The 24,011-nt window shown below is 41.0% G+C and overlaps 2 pseudogenes; one reads left to right on the top strand and one right to left on the bottom strand.

Annotated features, from left to right (window-relative positions):
* The first annotated feature begins 792 nt into the window (after window positions 1–792).
* LOC141572227 (synaptojanin-2-binding protein pseudogene) lies at window positions 793–13,776 on the top strand (annotated as a pseudogene).
* Window positions 13,777–19,326: 5,550 nt separating this feature from the next.
* Window positions 19,327–22,748, bottom strand: LOC109439893 (olfactory receptor 2AG2; annotated as a pseudogene).
* Between the last annotated feature and the right edge of the window lie 1,263 nt (window positions 22,749–24,011).

Raw genomic sequence — 24,011 nt, forward strand, 5'->3', positions numbered from 1 at the left:
ATTTTTTATTCTCAATCATTTTACTTGCTGAACTGGCATTATTTTATCACTTCTTTCCTCCCTGAAGCACTTTCTTCACTTGGATTTGAGGATATTGCATTCTTGCTTTTCCTCCTACATCACTCTGCTTTACTGGGTCTTCCTGTTCTATTAGAACTCTCAGTGCTAGCACACTCCAAGGGCTCAATCTTTGGTCTTCCTTCTGTATCTAGACTCTCTCAATGTGTCCCCAGTCCCTGTGGCATTAAATACCACCTACATATTCATGCCTCGTAATACATATATCTCAGGCACTCTGCTCCCCAAAATCAAACACCTGCCTACTTAACACCTCCACTTGGATGTCTTAAAGATATATCAAGCTTCGCAAGCTTAGAAATGGATCCTAAATATCCTCTCACCCTGCCCCACTGACAGACTTCCTCATTACAGTTAAATGGAAAACCATTGTTTCAATTCATTGTTTTCCTGTCATTGAGTTATCAGCCTCCTCTTAATTGCCTACCACCAGAATCTCCATTTTTTTTCAAGAACACCCTTAGGCTTGAACTTCCCCACACTGTTTCAAATAAAGTCACTCCTTTGGGTAGAGCTTGAGGGCTCTCTGTTCCTATGAACTACCTTTTCCTCTGGGAACAATCTCAGAGCCAGTGATCCAGGCACTGGGTGAGGCCAGTGTCTTTAGTCTCTTTGGCTTCCCTTTCCCAGCGCGGAACCTCTGCTCACAGATGAGCTGACACAAGGACAATGGAAGTCCCAGTATTTTCAGCTGACCATCCCTGCGGTAGGACTTGCGCACTTATAAGTAGGGCTGGGAAGAAGAAGGGAGCCCCAACCGTTTTGTATCACTATCCTGAAATTTAGCCTCTGCAACTCAGTGTTGCAGGGGGTGAGAAATGCTGGCTGCCTGACCCTGTCTCTTGAGATTCCTTATCTCTTGACTGGGAGCTTAGGGGACTGGAAGCCCCATCTTCTTGACCACACCTGCTCAGAATGGAGGAAAGGAGATGTCCTGGCCCATGCCATAGATTCTTTCACTGTTCTTACCGAATTTTAATAAATTTCCCTGAATAAATATTCTTTCCTTTGGGGTACAGACTTAGGACAAGTTCCAAGGAACTTTAATGATTTGTCTTTTTAAATCACTTTTACCACTTATTGTTTCACTAAGGAATGGGTCCATAAGCTCCACACACTGCTATTCCAGAAGTAGGTCTTATAAAAAGGAACAGTTTAACAGAATCTATGAAAAACACATGTAAAGAATGCCATTAAAAATAAAATGCCAGTTGGAGGAAGCTGTTTGATTTTCTCTGTGAAAAATTTTCATGGGTCTTCTATTCATTAACCTGACTGACCACTTCCCTGAGCTTCCTTCTTCTTTCTCACCAGCTCTCCATTAATTCAATTTGCTTTTATTTCTGCTTCCATCAGCTTCCACCTGGAACAGGAATTGGACATCTCAGCATATAGCCCCAAGGATTGCAGCTCTGCAGGCTCCCCTGGAACCTCGGAGTTTGCAGAGGAAGCCCATCCCTCCACAGTAAGAGCTGGCACTTCTCATGCCTGGGATGATACTGCAGAAGTGTCTCCTCTGCAAAACAGTAAGTGCCTCCCTCAGAATGGAGGGAAGGAGCTACCTTACTACCTCTAATGGCTGCAGGAGTTGATTAGGGTAAAATCCCAGAAGAACCCAGCTGGTGACCTACTGGATCTAATAAAAGTGAAGAGATTATAACCCAAGAGAGCCACTAGAATTAGTTAGTATATCAGCAGAAGCCAAGGGAGTACCCTAGGATTGGATTTTGAGGGTGCCTGATCACGGGAGCTAGAACATTAGGCTGGATATGCAGTAATTCATTGACTTGGGGACACTTTGTCAGGATATGAGTTTTAATACTTAGTCAAGGACCTCAGGGGATTGAACACACTCACTGTAGTGCAGAGGATCACTGAAAGTAGGGAGGCTCTTAGAAGTTAGAGAAATCAAAAGCGCACACTGAGCAGAGTAGAAATACCTGAGGTTCTTGGAAGATAATAAAGGAAAAAATTAAACCATGACAGGAGGATGGGCATGCTGGGGTGGTTATATTCTGTAGGGCCAGAAGACCCACAAGAGACTTACATTTCATGGCAAAGCCCAAAAGACACAACATTCACCAAGGCATTAGGAATGTGCCAATGAGCGGGCACCATATCACTAAGAAGTTCAGTGGTGGCTCTCCTCTGAAGGCCAGGGGTGAGGACAGAAGTGCTGATCCAGAGGTGGGTTCATTAACACCTATGGGGATGATGGAGATTTAAAGTACAGTAGTACCTCGGTTTTCAAATGTCTCCGTTGATGAACATTTTGGTTTATGAACGCCGTAAACCTGGAAGTAAATACTTTGGTTTTCGAACACGACTGAGAAGTCAAACATGTCACGTGGCTTCCGCTAAGTGCAAGATCCTGAGGCCTAGCTGTCGTCTGTTTTCGAACGTTTCCGAAATTGTGGATCACGTTCGAAAACTGAGGTTCCACTCTACTAGATAGAAGTCATGTGCAAGCACTGAGCCACCAGAAACCAGGAGGCAGCAAGTACCCTAACAAGAGGAATAGGCGCACAGCCAACAGTCCGTTAAGCACAGGGAGTTGTAAAGATGGCTAATGGAACATGGTCTTGGTAAAGACTGCTATATCCAAATGGATCCGAGCAATGGGGTTGTAGAGTATGAATAAAAGTGCAAAAAAAAAGGAAATAAAGGCTGCATAACATTCCTACTCTGATCAGACAACTGCATCCATTCAAGAGGTGAGAGAATGCAGGGCTTCCAGAAGTGACCAGCAGGCAGGAAAGTAAGCAGTGGCCACAGCCCTGTTGGGAGCTTGGAGAGGAGTGTGACACACAGCCACCCGATGGGCAACTCAATAAGTGATAACTAGAAAACAGAAAAATGGAGGGTGAAAACAAGAGAGGTAAAACTGATGAGCAGAGCAAGAAAGGATTGTATCCACATGGACTTTGTGGTAAGCGTAAGAAGGATAGGGTTAAATACGTAAGCCTACACCTTGCAAATGGATTCCTTAGGAGGAATGAAATGGAGGTAACAGTTACCATGAGCCAAAACAAGAAGCCCAGCCTCAGTCCCATGTGCTCCAGGCTGGAATTATTCCTGGAAGAGGAGCCTCATGATCCTAGGTAGTGGGGAGGCACCTGTGGGTATAATTGCAGATCTCCCCCAGACCACTTTTATTTGCCAAGTTATACCCATAAAGTTTACCCAAAGCCTTTCTAGCCTCTGTACCTAGTTATTCTGGGTCTCTGGAGTCAATAAAACTGGAAACTGAGACTCTTAATGTAGGTTTACAAATACAGAATGGTTGTCTCACAAGCAAATACTGGTCTCAGGAATAGTACCACAGACCCTCTCCACAATGAATTTCCCTTGCTCTTCCCCTGCCTTCCACTCTAACCATAGCTATCCTGCTTATAGCCTCCCATCTTCTTTCTGAGGCTCTCGTTTAAACATCTGGATTCCCACTGAAACTCCATGGAAGTTGCCGGCCCTCCTCTTACCACTGGATGGTGGGAAGGAACCTGAGCGGGATAACGCTGATAGATTTTTCAACTTCTGCACTACTGACCTTTGAAGCCAGATGATTCTTTGTTGTGGGGACTGTACTGTGCATATGTTTAGCAGCATCCCTGGCCTTTACCCATCACATGCTATTAGCACTCCCTGTAGTCATGATAACCAAATATTTGTCCAGACATTGCCATATGCCCCTGAGACAGGTGGAATGTTTCAGTTGACAACCACTATGCAATGAGACCCTGAAGGGTTTCGTAGGAGAAACAAAATCAGATTTTGATGAAAAATTTTAAAAGCTTTGTTAGTTTATTAAATAACATTTATTTATTGAAATGGCTTCAAAACTAAAAAAATATAAAAAAATTAAAAACACAAAATCCTACCATGCAGATTAACTTCCGTGAACATTTTAATGACCATCATTTCAGGAACATGGACACAGTTAAATACGTACAATTTTACACAGATGGTAATGTATAGCATACAATCTCCTTTTCCATTCAAAGTCTACTATGGACATCTTTTGAGATCAACAATATCAGTCTATTTTAATAATTAATTTTAATTCCTGCATAATATCCTGTTATATAATTAACCAGATCTCTATGGGTTGGCAACCAGGTTCCTAAGCTTTCGCTAAAATAAATAGCACTGCAACTAATACCTTTAAACATACATCTTTGCATAGGCTGAGAATGACACTGTTTCACACTCAACATTTTCTGTGTATCTAGAATATCGTCAGGACCAGAACTTGACAAAGTGAACTAGGCAGAGATCTCATTCCAAAGATGTACACAGACTGGTAGAGGAAATGAACACAGAACAAAATAAAATGTGATAAGTGGCATGGAAATGCAAGGTAAAAATGTTAGCAAAAGATGAAAAGAATATAACTGATGGGGTCAGGTGTGGCTTCACAGACATGGGCCTAGAAAGAGTCAGTGCAAAAGCTAATCTCAGTTCCTTTTCTTCAAAGTTTATTTATAACAACCATACGTTTAAATGCCTATTTTCCCCCGCCTTTGCTCCCTGTGTATTAGCCAATGCCAGATTTTTCTTCTATAAGTACCCTGTATCATTAACAGGGCCTCGTACATACTGAGTCTTCAGTAAAGGTTTGCTGAATGGGGATATTTATTGGAAACCTTCGTGCCTGGAAACCATTCTCCTAAAGACAGAGAAGGGAGAATCACATAGGAGCAAATGGGCTATGGATACAAGTTTAAATTCCCTCTCAACTTCCCAAACTCAAAGACAGATCAGGAAACAGGGATGGGAAGAGAGGGAGGAAGAGTGAAATGTAAATTAATATCTACTTCTCTGATCCTCTCCTTCCTCTTCTGAAAAGCTTATCCAAGAAGAAATCTGAATGACTCTGCAGAAGGACAATTTGGGATGAATCCTAAGGCTTACACTACAATTCGAATGATGTGGAGAAATATTTTACTCTCCTTATTTTCGTCTAGAATCTAATATCCCTCCTAAATTCCATCCACCAGTTAGCAGGAGAAAAAAATTAAAGTTTCAATCTAATTTAAACTTAATCCAATCTGACAATTTAAATATATTTTTAGAAACTGTTTGGTCTCCATTGGGGAAAAAAAAAGCTTGCTCACTAAGAGAGTTTCTCCTTCCCTGTGTCTCTCCGCAAAGCATGGGGGAACGAGTGTGCTCCAGCAATCTCCTGGAATTGAGAAGGGTTTTTCCTGCTGTGGTGGCTGCCACCTGCTGGTCTCTAGAACACTTTCCTTTGTGGACCCAACTGCTGAACATGCTGCAAGATGCCCCTGCTGCTGAATTGGCTTGGTACCTGGGTCTAGACTTTTAGCAGGGACAACGTTGCTGAGCTGCAGATGGATTCTGCTGCCTGCATATCCCCTGAGTTTATTGCCACATCCTCCACCCCAAAAGTTGGCCCAGCAGTCCACACTACGTGATGGTTGAATCAACTCAATCTGCTATGGCAGGCCTATGGCAGCCCACTGGGTTTCAACTGAGCATCCACAGCACACAAATACTCAGGGTATCTTTGCAAAGCTAAGCCCCAGGGCCTCCCTCCTCCTGACCACGATGTACTACATTTCTGTGACTGAGTCCTAAACTTGAAACATGGCCAAATCCATTTTGGATATCAAAGACTAATATTACCTCAGTCTTATTTCTTTCTGTTTCTTTTACAAAGAATTCTAATCTCCCTCTTGATAACTGAACACTTCTCATGTGCTAAGGAAAACTCTTGTCATGGACTAAGGATGCCACCTTCATCCACATCCTCATCCCCCATGTTGTTGCAGCCTGATGACTACAAAGCCTGTGCTCTTTTCACTTCAGCTTCGGACCGTTAAGCCTGGAAAGTTTCAGGAGGTTTGAAGAACAGAGGGAGAGAGACTGGAAGAAAACTGCCTGGTCACATCACAACCTACTACCGATCTAGAATTCTCACATAATTAAGAATCAGACATTTTGGAAGCTTGACCATTCATTCAATACACATTCACAGAGCACGGTGTAACCCACTGTTAGTTTCCTATTGCTGTTGTAACAAATTATCACAGACTTGGTGGTTTAAACCCACACATTAATTACTTTACATTCCTGGAGAGGTAAAGTCTAAATTAGGTCTTATGGAGCTAAACACAAATTATTCTCAGGGATGCATTCCGCTTGGAGTCTCTAAGGGAAAATCTGTTTCCTTGTGTTTTCCTCCCAAGGAAGAGGATAAACAATTGTTCTAAGTAAAGGTGAAATCATCAAGGGACACAGACAAGAAAAGAAATCAAATTTGTCTTTCTTACAAATTTGGTCTTTCTTACAAATTTGTATTGAAAGGGGAGAAAAGCACAGCACTAGATTGGAGCTGACGCAGAGGGAGAGGAGATGGGATCCATGAGTCAGAGTCCTTTTCTGACCTGAAGGACCTTATAATCTCCACAGCAGGCAGTTCATCTCATTAATAATACAAGGAAATGAAGCAGGGAGGGGAAAAAAACACCACATGAAGAGAGTAAGCCAATTGTTAGTAAAGTTACGTAGATTTCAGGCATACGACTATGTAACTTTACTAACTTGTCACCCCTAATAAACTTTAATTAAGTAAATTTTTTTAAAAAAGAAAGCAATGGCCCAATTAATGTAAAGGACTGCTGTTCTGGTGTTAATGGTTAGTATTTTTCATGAATATGATTTGGTCATGAATAAATAATTGGCACAGATATATTGTTTACAAACAAAACAACAAAAAAAAATAGTGGGCCAAGTTGGAAATAGCCAGTCATCATTTCCAGAGAAACATCATCACCACAGAGGGTTATGCTGACTTCTAGTCAAACTCTTGGTCCCTCTAAGCCCTGGACCACCTCAACTTCAGTTGCATATAGATCAGGAACTTATCCTCCTAAATTCAACTGTTTACAAGGTTTCTTGATTCCATTTGGGATATATTTGATTTATTGCTATCTTCAATATTCTAGTGATTCTAACGTAGAAATTCATTTTAACTGAGCCTAATATCACAATTCCATCTGATACCAGAGACAAGCTCTGTCTCTCTCCAGTCCTTCTCAGAACATTGGATCCAGAGAGGGCTTAAGACCCTGACCTAAGAGTAAAAAAAAATATCAAGAAAGAGCCTGTCCCTATACTTCGAGACCTTTATGATTCTAGGCATAAAACCAAAAGCTGGCTTGAGGTCCAATTGGCAAATGCTTCCCCTGCTCACCACTAAATCCCTGACTAAATACTTGCTGAGCTTTCTGTACTGGATCCCAGGACACTGCTTCATGAAGGCTTCAGCAGAATAAGATGCAGTTATTCAGGGTAAAGGAAAAGCTTGTTTCTCGATTCACAACCCTCCTGCCACCAAATATGTAGGTTTTCCAAACCAAGAAATGCTCCAGTCCCCTACAGACACCAACTGGGTGTCCTACAGTTCAATTCTAACACTAACTACCTGGAGTTAGCACAGAATCATAGGTTAAGAGCTCAGTCCCCCACTTTAAACACCAATTGCAAGTCCCAGGTTGTCACCTATACCTCTAACTAACTGGCTATAAATTGGAGGTTTCCATGATCCACTGCTCAAGTTTGATAATTTGCTTGAACAGCAGAAAAGTGCTTTACTTACTATTACAAGTTTATATAAAGGGTATTACTCAGGAACAGCTAAAAGGGAGAGATGTACAGAGCAAGGTACGTGGGAAGGGACGCAGAGCATCTGAGCCCTCGCTGGGAATGCTAAACCTCCTAGCACCTCAATGTGTTCATCAACCCAGAAACTCTCCCAACCCTGTTGTTCAGAGTTTTTAGTGGAAGCATGATTGATTAAATCATTGGACATTGGTGATTATGTCATCTCCGATATCTCCTATGGGGCTAGGGTGGGGAAAATGCTGAAATCTTACTCTCTAATCATTCTAATCACATGGACTCATCCAGGACTCATCCTTCAAAAGTCACCTCAGTAGTATAACTCAGATATAGTTGAAATGACATTTTATGAATAACAAAAATTGTTCCTTTATCCCTTTCACTGAAGATATTCCAAGGGTTTTTGATGGTCTGTGTCAGGTACCAGCATGTAAGACAGTTTATTGTATCACATCACACCGGGTTCTTTGCAGTAGTGTGGGCATGTTCAACTCCCTTCTCACAGCAGAAGCTATGAAAATTTATGCTTAACATTTTTCTACAGGCTAGGAGTTTTCTCTTCAGCTGCCTCCCAGACATTGCTTGGGACCACTTTCCTCACCTCTGCCACACTAGCTATATAACTATACTCACTACCAACACCTCCTCAGAGGCTTAACCTGGACACTCATCAGGGTTACTCCAAGTCTTGGCAAGTCTTGAAGTGGTGCTGGTCAAATATAAAGGACACATACTACATAAGATACTACATAAGATAACCCAGCAAAAATGAAGAACCCAAGGGGATCTACGTAATACATCGAAGCAAACACAGAGAGTCAGCCAGAATGGGGACACAAAGAAACATGTCCCAAATAAAAGAACAGAAGAAATCTACAGAATTGGAACCGAATGAAAGAGAGGTAACCAACCTATCAGAGACAGAGTTCAGAACACTGATGATAAGAATGTTTAAGGAGCTTAGTGACGACATAAAGAAGGATAAAGAAATCATAATGAACAACCAGTTAGAACTAAAGAATACCATAACTGAAATAAAGAACACACTTGAAGGAATTACCAGCAGGTTAGATGAGGCAGAGGATCAAATCAGCGAGTTAGAAGACAAGTTAGCAGAGATCACCCAAACGGAACAACAAAAAGAAAAAAGAATACAAAACAATGAAGGGGGTTTGAGAGATCGCTGGGATAACATCAAGTGCAACAACATGCGCATCATAGGAATACCAGAAGGTGAAGAGAGGAAGCAAGGGATCGAGAACATATTTGAAGTAATAATGTCCAAAAACGTCCCTCACCTGGTGAAGGAAAACGAATACAAGCCCAGGAAGTGCAGAGAATTCCAACCAGGATAAACCCAAACAGGTCCACACCAAGACATATTATAGTTAAAATGGCAAAGGTTAAAGACAAAGAGAGAATCCTAAAAGCAGCAAGAGAAAGACAGAGGGTTACATACAAGGAAACTCCTATACGACTATCAAATGACTTTTCTACAGAAACATTGCAGGCCAGAAGGGAATGGCAAGAGGTACTCAAAGTGATGGTAAACAAAGGCCTACAACCTAGATTACTTTATCCAGCAAGGCTATCATTTAAAATTGAAGGAGAGAGTGGTGTGTTTTGGGCGCCGCACGCTGAGATTGATTCACCTTCACCTGTGGGAGCCCTCGTTGACCCAGGTGGGAAGCCAGACAGGCAGTAAAACATGAACGGAAGTGTGGATTATTCGGTCACTGAGGAAGAGATTACTCTTACCAGAGGACCCTCAGGGCTGGGCTTCAACATCATCGGTGGGACAGCCCAGCAGGATGTCTCCAACGACAGTGGCATCTACAAGGTCGCATCAAAGAGAACGGGGATGCGGCCCTGGATGGGCAGCTCCAGAAGGATGATAAGATCCTCTCAGTGAATGGCCAAGACCTAAAGTACCTGCTGCACCAGGATGCTGTAGACCTCTTTCGTAACGCAGGCTACGCAGTGTCCCTGAGAGTGCAGCACAGGCTACAGGTGCAGAATGGGCCTATAGGACCTCAAGGTGAAGCAGAACTGAGTGGTATTCCCATAGCCATGGTGCTGGTGCCAGTGTTGTCCCTCACCAGGGTAGTGGCCTGGGCCTTCATGAGATACCGGCAACAACTTTGAAAAGCTTCCTTTCTTCCCACGCTCCCGATAAAGACACATTTCTATCTTCTGTCACTCCCTCCCCTGCCGTTCTTCCGTATTTTTCCCTCTCTCTGCACAAGCCAACATATGATTGAAAGAGACTCCTTCCCAACCAGACTTTGCTGTACAATGTCTCCAAATCCTCGTATTCTAATGGGTAAGTAAAGGTATTGTTTGAAGGAAAGCTGAAGAAAAGACTTGCTTAGACCAAGTGAAGTTATATATTTTACTAGGACTGCCCATAGAAGTTCAGCTACAACCCAAAGAGGGAAAGGTCCACACACACACATGCATATATGATGGTATAATAGTAATGCCTTACAGAGAATTAAAGATGTGGAAGCTATTCTGGTTTCTAGGTTTCTGTAAGGTATGATCTTAAAGTATGATGTGAGGTATGATCTTAATTGAAGTATTTGATATCTAGTGGGAGTAAGAGACAGTGAGCCTTACAGGATGCCCAATCTGAGTCATTGAAAAATCAAGAAAACTGAAGCTACTAATTTAAAATCTTAAATCTTACTCTCGGACTTCTGGTGGAAAAATGGCGGCATGAGGTGAGCCTCTATAAAGCTCCCCTGGAATTTACAACGAATCGAACAACAAAAACTCCACAAAGGACTCCCTGCACAGCAGACAGGCAAGACGAAGAGGCCCACTACCGACTGAAATCACCTACAGGTGGGAGATTCGCAAGAGTGGGGGGAGGAGGAAAAAGAGAAGTGCAGAAACGGAGCCGCGCAGGTGCTGTGGGAGAGGGAAGAACTCGGACTGCTAGGGCTCCGCTTGTGGCACACAGAGCTGAGGGGGCAGCACATAACACGGCTGAACCCAACGCTCACGGCAGAGACCTCAGAGAAAAGACTGAGGGAAGAAGGCTGAAAACGGTGGTTTAAGCCCTCACTGCCGAGCAGAGAACGGAAGCCTTAGGCACTGAGACTAGCCACCCCCCCCACCCTCCCAGAGCTCGCCCCGCCTCCACCTGCCCGATGCTAGAAGCAGAAGAGTAGCAATGCCAGATCAAAATAATAGAATATTTACTGTTCTGAGAACTGTGGACCGCAGACACAAATTCGCAGCCCATCTAGTTCTGGCAAAAGGGAGGGATCTGTGGAAGCAGGACCAGCTGTGGTGGTGGTCACCGCCACTGCTCTGGGCCACCTCTCACAACTCACCCCGCCCCTGGCCCCACCTATTTGGGCAGATCCCTGCAGGAGTAAACAGAACTGCTGAAACATACGGGCTCTGAATCAGGAGCTAGAAGAGCTTTGGAACATCCAAAGCTCTCCGCATACCCACCGGGACACTGTGCCCTGTGACCTAGATGAACTATTAACAGAGGAGAAGCCTGTCTCCCAGGGAATCCCCCCATTGTGTGAGAAGCTGGAATGGTGCAGAGAAAACATAGCACTACCGTGTGGGAGAAGAAAAATAAGCTGCAGTCGAAGAAAAAATAATACATTCTACCAACAAGTAGTGTAAAACAAAAGACTGCTTCCTATCAACCTGTTGCAGAAACCACTCCTGTAGATGTCTAGGAAGAGAAATAGTAAATCAGTAATCGCCATGAATAACCAAGGCAACAAGATAGCTCAGAAAGAAAGTGAAAAATCTCCAGAAAAGGCACTTAAAGATACAGAAATATGTGACTTAAATGACAGAGAATTCAAGATTGCAGTTCTGAAAAAACCCAACAAGATGCAAGAAAACACAGATAGGCAGTTAAATGAACTGAGAAACACAAAGAACAGCATGAGCATTTTACAAAAGAGATTGAAATTTTAAAAAAGAACCAAAGAGAATTTCTGGAGATTAAGAACTCAATAGAAGAAATTAAGAATGAAATAACCAGCTTACGTAGTCGAGTTGACCAGATGGAGGAAAGAATCAGTGACATCGAAGATAGAAACCTGGAAATGACACAGATAGAAGAAGAAAGAGACTTGAGACTTAAAAGAAATGAAAGGACTCTACAAGAACTTTCTGACTCCATCAGAAAGAGCAATATAAGAATAATGGGCATACCAGAAGGAGAAGAAAGACAGAAGGGAACAGAGAATATATTCAAACAAATTGTCGATGAGAACTTCCCAAATTTGTGGACAGAACTGGACCCTCGAATCCAAGAAGAAAATAGAACACCTAATTACCTCAATCCCACCAGGCCTTCTCCAAGGCACATTGTACTGAAGCTGTCTAAATTCAACGACAAAGAAAGAATCCGCAAGGCAGCTAGGGAAAAGAAGACGGTAACTTACAAAGGAAAGCCCATTAGACTATCACCAGATTTTTCAGCAGAAACTCTACAAGCCAGAACCAAATATTGGGAGTGGAACCAAATATTCAAACTATTGAAAGAGAAAAATTATGAGCCAAGAATAATATATCCAGCAAAGATAGCCTTTAGATATGAAGGAGGAATAAAGACCTTTCCAGACATACAGAAGCTGAGGAACTTTTCTAATACACGACCTGCACTACAAGAAATACTAAAGGAGGCTATTCGACCACCAACAACAAGGACAATTTGTGGCAACCAAAACATAAAAAGGGGGAGAATAAAGGCCTGAACCAGAATACGGGAATGGAGAAAGTAAGTGTGCTGAAGAAAATGGAATACTCTAAATATCAAACTTTCTTTTACATAAACTTAAGGGTAACCACTCAAAAAAAATCCAGAACTGAAATATATACTGTAATAAAAGAAGAAACAGAGGGAAACATCATAGAATACCACCACACAGAAATAATAGACAACAACAAAAAGGCAAACAAACAATGGAGACACAGCGTTACCAGAAAACTAAAGATGGAATGACAGGAAATCCTCACATATCAATAATCTCCCTAAATGTAAATGGACTGAACTCACCAATAAAAAGGCACAGAGTAGCAGATTGGATCAAAAAACTAAACCCAACCATATGCTGTATCCAAGAGACACATCTCAGCTATAAGGACAAGCATAGACTCAAAGTGAAAGGGTGGAAATTGACACTCCAAGCAAATGGTACCCAGAGAAAATCAGGTGTAGCCATAATGATATCAGATGAAACAGACTTCAAGGTGAAAAAGATAACAAAAAGGTGAAAAGAGACAAAGATGGACATTTCATAATGGTGAAGGGGACTATACAACAAGAAGACATAACAGTCATCAATATTTATGCCCCCAATCAGGGAGCACCGAAATATACTAAGCAACTACTAACAGAACTAAAGGGAGAAATTGACCAAAATACAATTATACTAGGGGATTTAAATACATCATTGACAGCTATGGATAGATCATCCAAACAGAAAATAAATAACGAAATAGCAGCCCTGAATGACACATTAGATGAAATGGACATAATTGACATTTACAGAGCACTTCATCCTAAAACATCAGACTATACATTCCTTTCTAGTGTACACGGAACATTCTCAAGGATAGACTATATTTTGGGACATAAAATCAGTCTCAGCAAATTTAAGAAGATTGAAATCATACCAAGCATATTCTCTGATCACAAGGCTTTGAAATTGGATATCAACTGCAAAAAGAAAGCAGGAAAAAACACAAACACATGGAGATTAAACAACATACTTTTAAAGAATGACTGGGTCAAAGAAGAAGTTAGAGGAGAGATCAAAAGATACACAGAAACAAATGACAATGAAAATACATCCTACCAAAATTTTTGGGATGCAGCGAAAGCAGTTTTAAGAGGGAAATTTATCTCATTACAGGCCTATCTCAAGAAACAAGAAAACTCCCAAATAAATAACCTCATGTTACACCTTAAAGAACTAGAAAAAGAAGAATAAGTAAAACCCAAGGTCAGCAGAAGAAAGGAAATAACAAAAATTAGAGCAGAACTAAATGAAATAGAGAACAAAAAGACAATAGAAAAAATTAATGTGACAAAGAGCTGGTTCTTTGAAAAGATTAACAAAATTGACAAACCCTTGGCTAGACTCACTAAGATAAAAAGAGAGAAGACACTAATTAACAAAATCAGAAACGAAAAAGGGGAAGTTATCACGGACACCACAGAAATACAAAGGATCATCCAAGAATACTATGAAGGACTATATGCCACCAAATTCAATAACCTAGAAGAAATGGACAAGTTCTTAGAAACATATAGCCTTCCAAGGCTGGGCCATGAAGAGCTGGAAGGTCTGAACAGACCGATCACCAGTAACGAAATTGAATCAGTCATCCAAAACCTTCCCAAAAGCAAAAGTCCGGGACCAGATGGCTTCACTAGTGAATTCTACCAAACCTTCAAAGAGGATCTAATACCAATCCTGCTCAAACTCTTCCAAAAAATTGAAGAAGAGACAGTACTCCCTAACTCATTTTATGAGGCCAACATTACCCTGATACCAAAACCTGGTAAGGACAGCTCAAAAAAAAGAAAACTACAGACCAATATCTCTGATGAATACCGATGCAAAAATCCTAAATAAAATTCTAGCAAATCGAATACTACAATGCATTAAAAGGATTATTCATCACGATCAAGTGGGGTTCATCCCCAGGGCACAAGGATGGTTCAACATACGCAAATCCATCAATGTGATACATCGCATAAACAAAATAAAGGACAAAAATCATATGATTATATCAATTGATGCAGAAAAAGCATTTGACAAGATACAACATCCATTTATGATTAAAACACTTAATAAAATAGGTACAGAAGGAAAATACCTTAACATAATAAAGGCCATATATGACAAGCCCTCTGCTAATCTCATAATTAAAGGAGAAAAACTGAAGCCCTTTGCTCTACGTTCAGGAACACGACAGGGATGTCCCCTATCACCTCTGCTTTTCAACATAGTGTTGGAAGTCCTTGCCAGAGCAATCAGGCAATAGAAAGAAATAAAAGGCATCCAAGTTGGGAATGAAGAAGTTAAATTATCACTCTTTGCAGATGACATGATGCTATATATAGAAAACCCTAAAGACTCCACCAAAAAGCTATTAGAAACAATCAACGAATATAGTAAAGAACAATAATGGAAGTATCACACTTCCTGACTTTGGCTTGTACTGCAGGGCTACAATAATCAAAACACCATGGTATTGGCAGAAAAACAGACACATAGACCAATGGAATAGAATTGAGAATCCAGATATAAAAACCACATAAATATGGACAGATAACTTTTGACAAAGAAGCTAAAAACATACAATGGAGCAAAGACAGCCTCTTCAATAAATGGTGCTGGGAGAATTGGATAGCCACGTGCAAAAGAATGAACCTGGACTGCTATCTGTCACCATGTACCAAAGTTAATTCAAAATGGATCAAAGACTTAAGCATAAGACCTGACACAATAAACTGCATAGAAGAAAACATAGGTACTAAACTTATGGACCTTGGGTTCAAGGAGCACTTTATGAATTTGACTCCAAAGGCAATGTACTTGAAGTAAAAGCTAAAATAAATGAATGGGACTATATGAAACTTAAAAGCTTCTGCACAGCAAAAGAAACCATGGACAAAATAAAGAGGCCACCAACTGAGTGGGAGAAGACTTTTGCAAACAGTGCCTCCGATAAGGGGCTAGTATCCAGAATATACAAGGAACTCATGCAACTCAACAACAAAAAAACAAACAACCCAATTGAAAAATGGGCAGAGGACTTGAAGAGACATTTCTCCAAAGAGGACATACAAATGGCAAATAGACATAAGAAAAAATGCTCAACATCACTAATCATCAGAGAAATGCAAATCAAAACCACAATGAGATATCACCTCACACCAGTCAGAATGGCTATCTTCAACAGGACAAATAGTAACAAATGTTGGAGAGGCTGTGGAGAAAAAGGAACCCTCATACACTGTTGGTGGGAATGCAGACTGGTGCAGCTGTTATGGAAGGCAGTGTGGAGGTTCCTCAAAAAATTACGAATAGAATTGCCATACGACCCAGCAATCCGTCTCCTGGGTATCTACCCAAAAAATCTGAAAACATTTAGAGATAAAGACATGTGTGCTCCAATGTTCATTGCAGCTTTGTTTACGGTGGCCAAGACATGGAAACAACCAAAATGTCCTTCGATAGATGAATGGATAAAGAAGTTGTGGTATATATACACAATGGAATACTATTCGGCGGTAAGAAAAGATGATATAGGAACATTTGTGACAACATGGATGGATCTTGAGAGTGTAATGCTGAGCGAAATAAGTCAGACAGAAAAAGCAGAGAACCATGTGATTTCACTGATAGGTGGTATAGAAACCAAAAACAACAAAAGAACAAGACAAACAAATGAGAAACAGAAACTCATAGACACAGACAATAGTTTAGTGGTTACCAGAGGGTAAGGGGGGTGCGCTGTGGGGGGTGGGAGATGAAGGTAAGGGGGATCAAATATATGGTGATGGAAGGAGAACTGACTCTGGGTGATGAACACACAATGGGATTTATAGATGATGTAATACAGAATTGTACACCTGAAATCTATGTAATTTTACTAACAATTGTCACCCCAATAAATTTAATTTAAAAAATGTAACTATGTACAGTGATGGATGATAACTAGACTTATTACGGTGATTGTTTTGTAATATATACAAATATTGAATCATTATGTTGCATACCTGACACATTGTATGTCAATTATGTCTCAATTTATAAAATTAAGTTTTTAAAGACTATGTACTATTTATTCATTTAATAGCCAGCATGTTATAAGCACCTTTTGCCAAGCTCTGGCCTATGTGTCTGACAGTTATTATCTTATTCAGTCATCCTAAAACATCATGAGATCATCAAGAGCCCTACTATTACCACTACTTTTAAGATGATCAAACTGAGGCACAAAGTTAAATTTAGTGTCAAAAGCTCACAGATAATAAAGGGGGAACAGAGATTCATACTAAGCACTCTGGTCCCCTCCATCCCTGCCACTTACTCCCTACCCCTATTCTATAATGTCCCCTCTTAACAATGGAGAATGTTTGAAAACTTTTAAATGAAAAAAAAAAGCATGACTATTATCAACATGTACGTAACAATTCAGCAAAGTACATTTGTGGATATCAAAAAAATGAAAGGAAAACTTTACAGGTGATTTTTGCTTCTTTCTAAATTTCTGAATTTTCTGATTTTTTTATAATAAACTTGGTTAAGCTTTATAGAATAGCTTTCATATTATGGTTTAGCTTTGTAGATTAAGCAATTAAGATTATTTCTGTAAAGAAAAATAGTATGCTGATTTTTCACAAATTAGTATCTTAACAATAACCCCAGCTATGTGAGCAAGGGTATTTTTTAGCTTCTTAACAGATTTAAGTCCCTGACATCAGCTTGTACTACAGGGAATCAATAAAACAGCATGGTACTGGCAGAAAAACAGACACAGAGCAATGGAATAGAATTGAAAAGCCAGAAATAAAGCCACATAAATGTACATAGATAATTTTCAACAAAGGAGCCAAAAACATACAATGGAGAAAAGAAAGCCTCTTCAATAAATGGTGCTGGGAGAATTGGAAAGAGGAACACCTGGGGCTCTAACCACCGTCCATCTCACCTATTGTTTCTTTGTTGAGCCCTCCCTAGTCATGATGAACAGACATGGGCAGCCGGTCCAGATGATTCCCTGAGACCCAGACCCACCCAAATTTGGGCAAACCTAAGCTACCTCCAGTAGCTATCCATACACATGGCCTGTCTTAGCTCATGCTGTGGACTTTTTAAAAATCTCTCAAAGGCTTACAAAACCCAAACAAATAACATCTGGTTTTGGCAAGCCCCATAACTCTTGCTTAGCAGCCCCAACCCCAGCACTGGCACCAGTCAGACTTGGTTCACGGCTTGGTGTCTTGGGGCACCTCCAAGCCCAGTGCAGGTGGCAGCTATTTGGATTGCTTTGTGGCTCTTGCCAGGTGGCCCTGGGCAGGGCACAGGCTGAGGCTGAACTTGTCCTGAGAGGGAGATCCTCATAGGGGGTCCCAGGTTGAGTATAATTTGTGGCTGACATTGGACCAAGCCGGAGAACCACCCAGCTGCCTCCGCAGACAACACACCCAAAGGGAAGACTGTGCAGACCGCAGGGCCCTGCTAAAGTGACTCTTTCTCCATAGGGTCAATCCCTGCACAATAACTCCTACACTGTAGTCACAGCTAGTTCTTGCAACCAGTCAAGCCTGAGGGAAACAATAAACTGCATAAAAAAATCATAGGTACTAAACTTATGAACCTTGGGGAAAGGTTAAACCTTAAATGAAAGGAAAGTAAAAGCTAAAATAAATGAATGGGACTATATCAGACTAAAACTCTTTTGCACAGCAAGAGAAACCATTAACAAAATGAAGAGGCAACCAACAGAATGGGACAAGATATTTGCAAACAATGCCTCTGATAAGGGGCTAATATCCAAAACATATAAGGAACTCATACAACTCAACATCAAAAAAATGAGCAGAGGACCTGAATAGACATTTCTCCAAAGAGGACATACAGATGGCCAATAGACATGTGAAAAAATGCTCGACATCACTAATCATCAGAGAAATGCAAATAAATCCACAATGAAATATCACCTCACCCCAGTTAGAATGGCTATCATCAACAATACAAATAGTAACAAATGTTGGAGAGGCTGCGGAGAAAAAGGAACCCTCATACACTGTTGGTGGGAATGCAGATTGGTGCAGCCACTATGGAAGGTATTGTGGATGTTCCTCAAAAAATTAAGAATAGAATTACTGTATGACCCAGCAATCCCTCTTCTAGGTATATACCCAAAAAAATCTGATAACATTTATCCGTAAACATTTATGTGTTCCAAAGTTCATTGCAGCTTTATTTTCCAAGACGTGGAAATAACCAAAGTGTCCTTCAATAGAGGACTTGTAAAGAAGTTGTGGTCTATACACACGATGGAATATTACTCTGCCATAAGGAAAGATGAAAGTGCCATTTGTGACAACATGAATGGATCTTGAGATTATTATGCTAAGCGAAATAAGTCAGTCAGACGAAGTCGAGAACCACATAACTTCACTGATATATGGTATATAAAACTGAAAGCAACAAAGGAACAAGAAAACAAACAAAGAAACAAAAACTCATTGACACAGACAATAGTTTAGTGGTTACCAGAGGGTAAAGAGGTAGCGGAGGTGGTAGAAAAGCTTAAATGAGGTCAAATATGTGGTGATCAAAGGTGTACACACAGTATATAGATAAAATATTACAGAATTGTACATTTGAAACCTATGTAATTTTACTAACCATTGTCACCCCAATAAATTTTAATTTTAAAAAAAGAATATGATCTCTTTGCAATTAATTTGATGTTTCAAAACACAAATTGTGTAAGATCATATTCTTTAAAAATTCAAGCAAAATACACAACAGATATCTCTCACTGATATTGTATCTCTAATCATAACTTCAAATCTGATACTTTCATATTCTCTTTTATTCATTTCTCTATTTTAATTTTAGATTTAATTTTAGTCAGTATAAAAATGTCCCATTTAGACTTTTACACTAGCTCAACATAAATATTGTCTTCATTTATGTATTCAATATGGATTGCTAAGTCTGGAGTACAAATCTGTTATTCTTTCTAACTAATTGCTGAAACAACCATTTGCCTAATAAACAGGAAGCCAAATATATCTTTTGGGGATACCTCTCTCTATTAGTTATCCTAAAATCAAATTCAAAGGAATGCTGTCGTCCTCGGATGTTAAGAGGTTATTGGAGTTGAGTCAGCCTAAAACTGTTACTGTTTGTCACAGCTATATGATATTGAATTTAAAACTTTGTTCCTTACTGTGTCTATTTAGTAATCAGTCCAGACAATGTCCCATCACAGAGTGAGTCTAAGACATCCCTTCCATGATTTTCTTCTTGCATTCCTTTTACAACATGGGCTGTAAAAAGAGGTCACAGTGATATGTCCCATGTGAGAGCAGCTTAAGGTTCACCAGCTACACAGTAGAATAAAAATGAAGAAAATTATAAATTGTTTATATCATCACACACAGACTCTTATATAAAGACTGGTTGTGTATAGCATTTTGATTTGGAGAAGGAATGGTGAAAGACAAGCCATGAGCTGTCCCTAGAAGGTGGACTGTGTTGGCAATTTGTGGAACACAGTAAATAGGATTAGTGTGTAGGAGGCAAGGACAGCAACAAGAGGAAGTATCAGTAAGGTCACACCCATTACATACACTATGAGCTCATATCTGGGGGTATCTGCACAGGCCAACTTCAGCAGAGGTGGGATCTCACAGAGCAGGTGGCCTGATTTTCCAGGACATGCAGAAGGGATAGTACATGGTATACAAGGTATGTCCTAGAGCACTTAGGGATGCCAGCATTCCAGGATGTAGCCACCATGAGCCAGCAGACCCTTGGACTTAGGAGGACCATGTAGTTCAGAGGATGACAAATGGCCACATACCTGTCATAGGCCATGAAGGCCAGTAGGAGGTCCTCTGCAGCACCCAGGCTCAGTGCCAGAAACATCTGAAGGGCACAGCCCCCAAAGGAAATAGTGGGATCGCTGCGCAGAAAGTCCACGATGGCCTTGGGAGTGACAACAGATGTGAAGAGGAGGTCCATCAGTGAGAGCTGCCAAGCAAGAGGTACATGGGCATGTGGAGACGGACATCCTGTGTGATAACCAGGAGCAGCAGGCCATTGCTGGTCAGGGCCAACAGGTACAAAGCTGAGATTGTGGCACAGAGCAGCTCAGGAGACCCACTGTCCTTCAGAATCCCCATCAGTAAGAAGCCACTTCCCAGGGTGGAGTTCCAGTGCTCCATTCTGTGCTGTCTCTAGTTGCCTAGAACCAAATGGATTCTTGGTGAAAGTTTGCTAAAATGGTTGCTTGGTTGTGTAACATCAAAAGCTTCTGAGGATGGCCAAAATAAGTCCAATGAGGTGATGCCTTTTCCACTGGTAAATGACTACCTCTTTTTTCTTTTTAATTTAAGTATAATTGGTATACAATCTTATGTTGGTTATATTAGTTTCAGATGGATAATATAGTGATTTGATATTTTTATAACTTAAAATATGATCACCCCATTAATTCTAGTAATCATATGTCGCCATGTAAACTTATCACAATATCAGTGACTTTACCTCTCTATTTCTCAGTTTCTGACTCTTTTAATTGTATCTTGATAAAGGACCATCTAAATACAGAACACGTGTCACAGTGATAGCTAAACATTAAGAGACACTACATGAAAACATTATTCAATCATCAAACCTGAACGTGTGGCTTTGCAGATAGATTAAATCATCTCTTTCTTAATGGAAAGCAAATTTCTGGCACCCATACCCATGATTATTCTTGGACCTATCTTATAAGTACAATGTTAGGCTAATGATTTAAATACCCAGTTAGTGTTCTGCAGAGACCTGTTTGAAGATGAAAACCTGAAAAGGTATAGAAATTAGTTTCAATAAAGCACTTCCACTTCTTTTTCCATGTAATTTAGGCCCACATTTGTTTGCAGCACTCAAGGCTGTAGACACACAAGCCTCACTGGAAGAGCTGACATACGTGCCCTTTAATCACCTCTCTTTATGAGCTCCACATTTTCCATGTGCTTGAGAGAGAAGAATTCCAGATTGTCTGAGAATACAGGATGGTGTGCTTGAGTTTCCGTTACTTTTAGAGTTAAACCTTTAGGATCAATGCAAACATCTGTGCTTTTTTTAAATAGTTTTTTTTTTTTTATTTGTTGGTTTGTTTCTTTTAACTGATTATGATAAAATGTGACCTGGGAGGACTCAGAAATAGGATAACAGATGAGGCTCTGCCCAGGAATATCAGAGTGTTTATGTCTGGGTAAATGGTGAAAGGTGTAGGCAACAAGAGGGTATGTATTGTATGTTGTAATCAGGCTCAATAATCCTAGCTTCCCTTTCTTGCATCAGACCCAGACCCCTACTCTTCTTCCTGCAGGGTCAGAGTACCCACACTGCATTGGAGGGCCACAGCGATAGAGAGGAAGTGCTCCTGTTCTGAAAAGCTCCTGTCAGAGCGTGGTACCCAATCCTGAGAAAAGCCAGAAGAGTCAGGCCCTGAGATTAACGGAAATCATTGTGACGCATCATGGGAACTAGACAGATAAAGCCAACTCTGAACATGTAGTAAAGAATCTGTATGTGAAGCATCTTTCTCTAAATCATTTCCCTATATTGTGGCTTATGTATTTTGACATTTCACTGGTTTCTATTGGCCTCTTCTGACTCCACAGGATTTTAATGGTAAAAAGTGATAGGAACATAAGACAGGCACATCATCTGCTCTTACATGGCCCTTTGGAGGCATGTATTATCGGACAGGTGCAAAAATCCTTATCAGAGGCCAGCAAAGCCCATGGAGTCTAAAGACAGGTACTGATACTTCGCCAGGAAACAGATACCCAAGCCTGGCATGTAGCACAGACTCTTTCATCCTCCTCACTGATTCCTCTTCTTGTTTAGAACACCAAGAATAGAGGGTATTGGGAAGGGCTATGGAGCTCAAAGCACTAGAGAAGATGGAAGATGGAGTGGCTTAGTTCTTAGGGTCTGCATGGGCTCTGTGTCTCCACTCAACATTCCTGGAGGCTGCACACTTCCCTGAAAGAATCAATGCTCTTACCTCAGGTGGTGAGAAGCCCAGCTGGCCGACCATGCAGACTGCCTCGGGATTGTTTGATGGCCAGGAATGTTCCCATAGAAATGGGGAAGGAAGGTGGGGATTTTCTAGCGGTATCCAATTGGTTTAATTTTTGCTAAGTTAGGTTAAGAGTCTGAGAAGTCTGACCAAGCTAGGTATCGGGGCCCTTCTGTGCCTTCTGTTCCTCCACAGATCTTCTCTAGAGAAGCACTAAACACAGACAGAGAGCTAATACAGTCCTTGGGTAGTTTCTATGGAACAAGAAGATGGCTTTTCTGTTCTGACACCTGTGGGGAATTCGGAGAAACTGCTTCGTTCATAGTTTCCCAGGTAGGAAGCACATCTAGCCCTGGAGCAGTTGTCAGACTGAGTTCTTGGGTCCAGATGCTCAGATGTTCATTCACTCTCGCTAGGGTCTGCGAGCAAAGATGAAAGCAGCAGGAAGCTGGAGGAAGTAGATATAGAAAGAACTGCCTAAGGGAGATCCGCTGTGCCTGGCCTGCTTGTCCCTGGGGCCGACAGTGAGCCAGGGCCCTGTCCTGGGGGAGGCCACTCTGTCTCCTTATTCTATCACCTTTTCTACTCTATTTCACCCCTTCTTTCAGAGGGACTTATTTTCTCAGACGAAATGGCCTCCCCTGGAAATGCTGGTCCAGGAAACGGGATGTTAATGAATCCTTTTGGGCCGGTTTCCTGGACTGATATCCCTATACAATCCTCTCACTGAATTAGGTTGGAGGCCCTAGGCTTTTGTCCCATGCTCAGGGAGGCACGGATGGCCCATTTCTAAATTGCTGACTGAACACCCCAGGAATCAAGAGCACCTTTCACGGTCTGCCCCGACACAGATTTTAAAGTGGATTTTGTGGCATCTGTGGGACACTCCTTCCACCTCACTCCCTCTCCATGGCTTCCTTCATGATTCTCTTAGCCTGGACTATTTCCAATTCAGTGTGACTGTGCTCTGTGGAGTCTGTAATTACAAGATCTTCCTTTCATTGACCTTTGGCAATCCAGTGTGACCTGGGCATGAGTATGTGCGTCCTGGTGTTGTCTCCCAGTGATACTTGAAGAGAGTGGACAATTTTCTAAGTACTGAGCAGCAAAAACTAAAAAGAAATGCACACAGTACTGAAGCTATAGAATATCAATGTTAAAGAAAAATCTTTTAAATCCTCCTAGAGATAAAATATGGATTACCCACTAATAACGACAGTTAGGTGATAGTGGAGTTTTCAATGGTACTAGGACAATGGAATAAAATCTTCAAAGTGCTAAGGGAATATAACTAACTGCACACCTAGAATTCTAATCACAGGTATCCATCATTAAAGAGTGAAGACAAATTAAAAACATAAACTAAAACAGTTTATTGCTAATGATCCCCAGTAAAAAATGTCTGCAAGAAGTGACGCCTAGGGAATATATATAATACACAGAGGAATGGTAAACAGAGAAATTGGTTC

Source organism: Rhinolophus sinicus, linkage group LG06 (genome assembly GCF_036562045.2).
Source record: "Rhinolophus sinicus isolate RSC01 linkage group LG06, ASM3656204v1, whole genome shotgun sequence".
NCBI classification, from domain to species: Eukaryota; Metazoa; Chordata; class Mammalia; order Chiroptera; family Rhinolophidae; genus Rhinolophus; species Rhinolophus sinicus.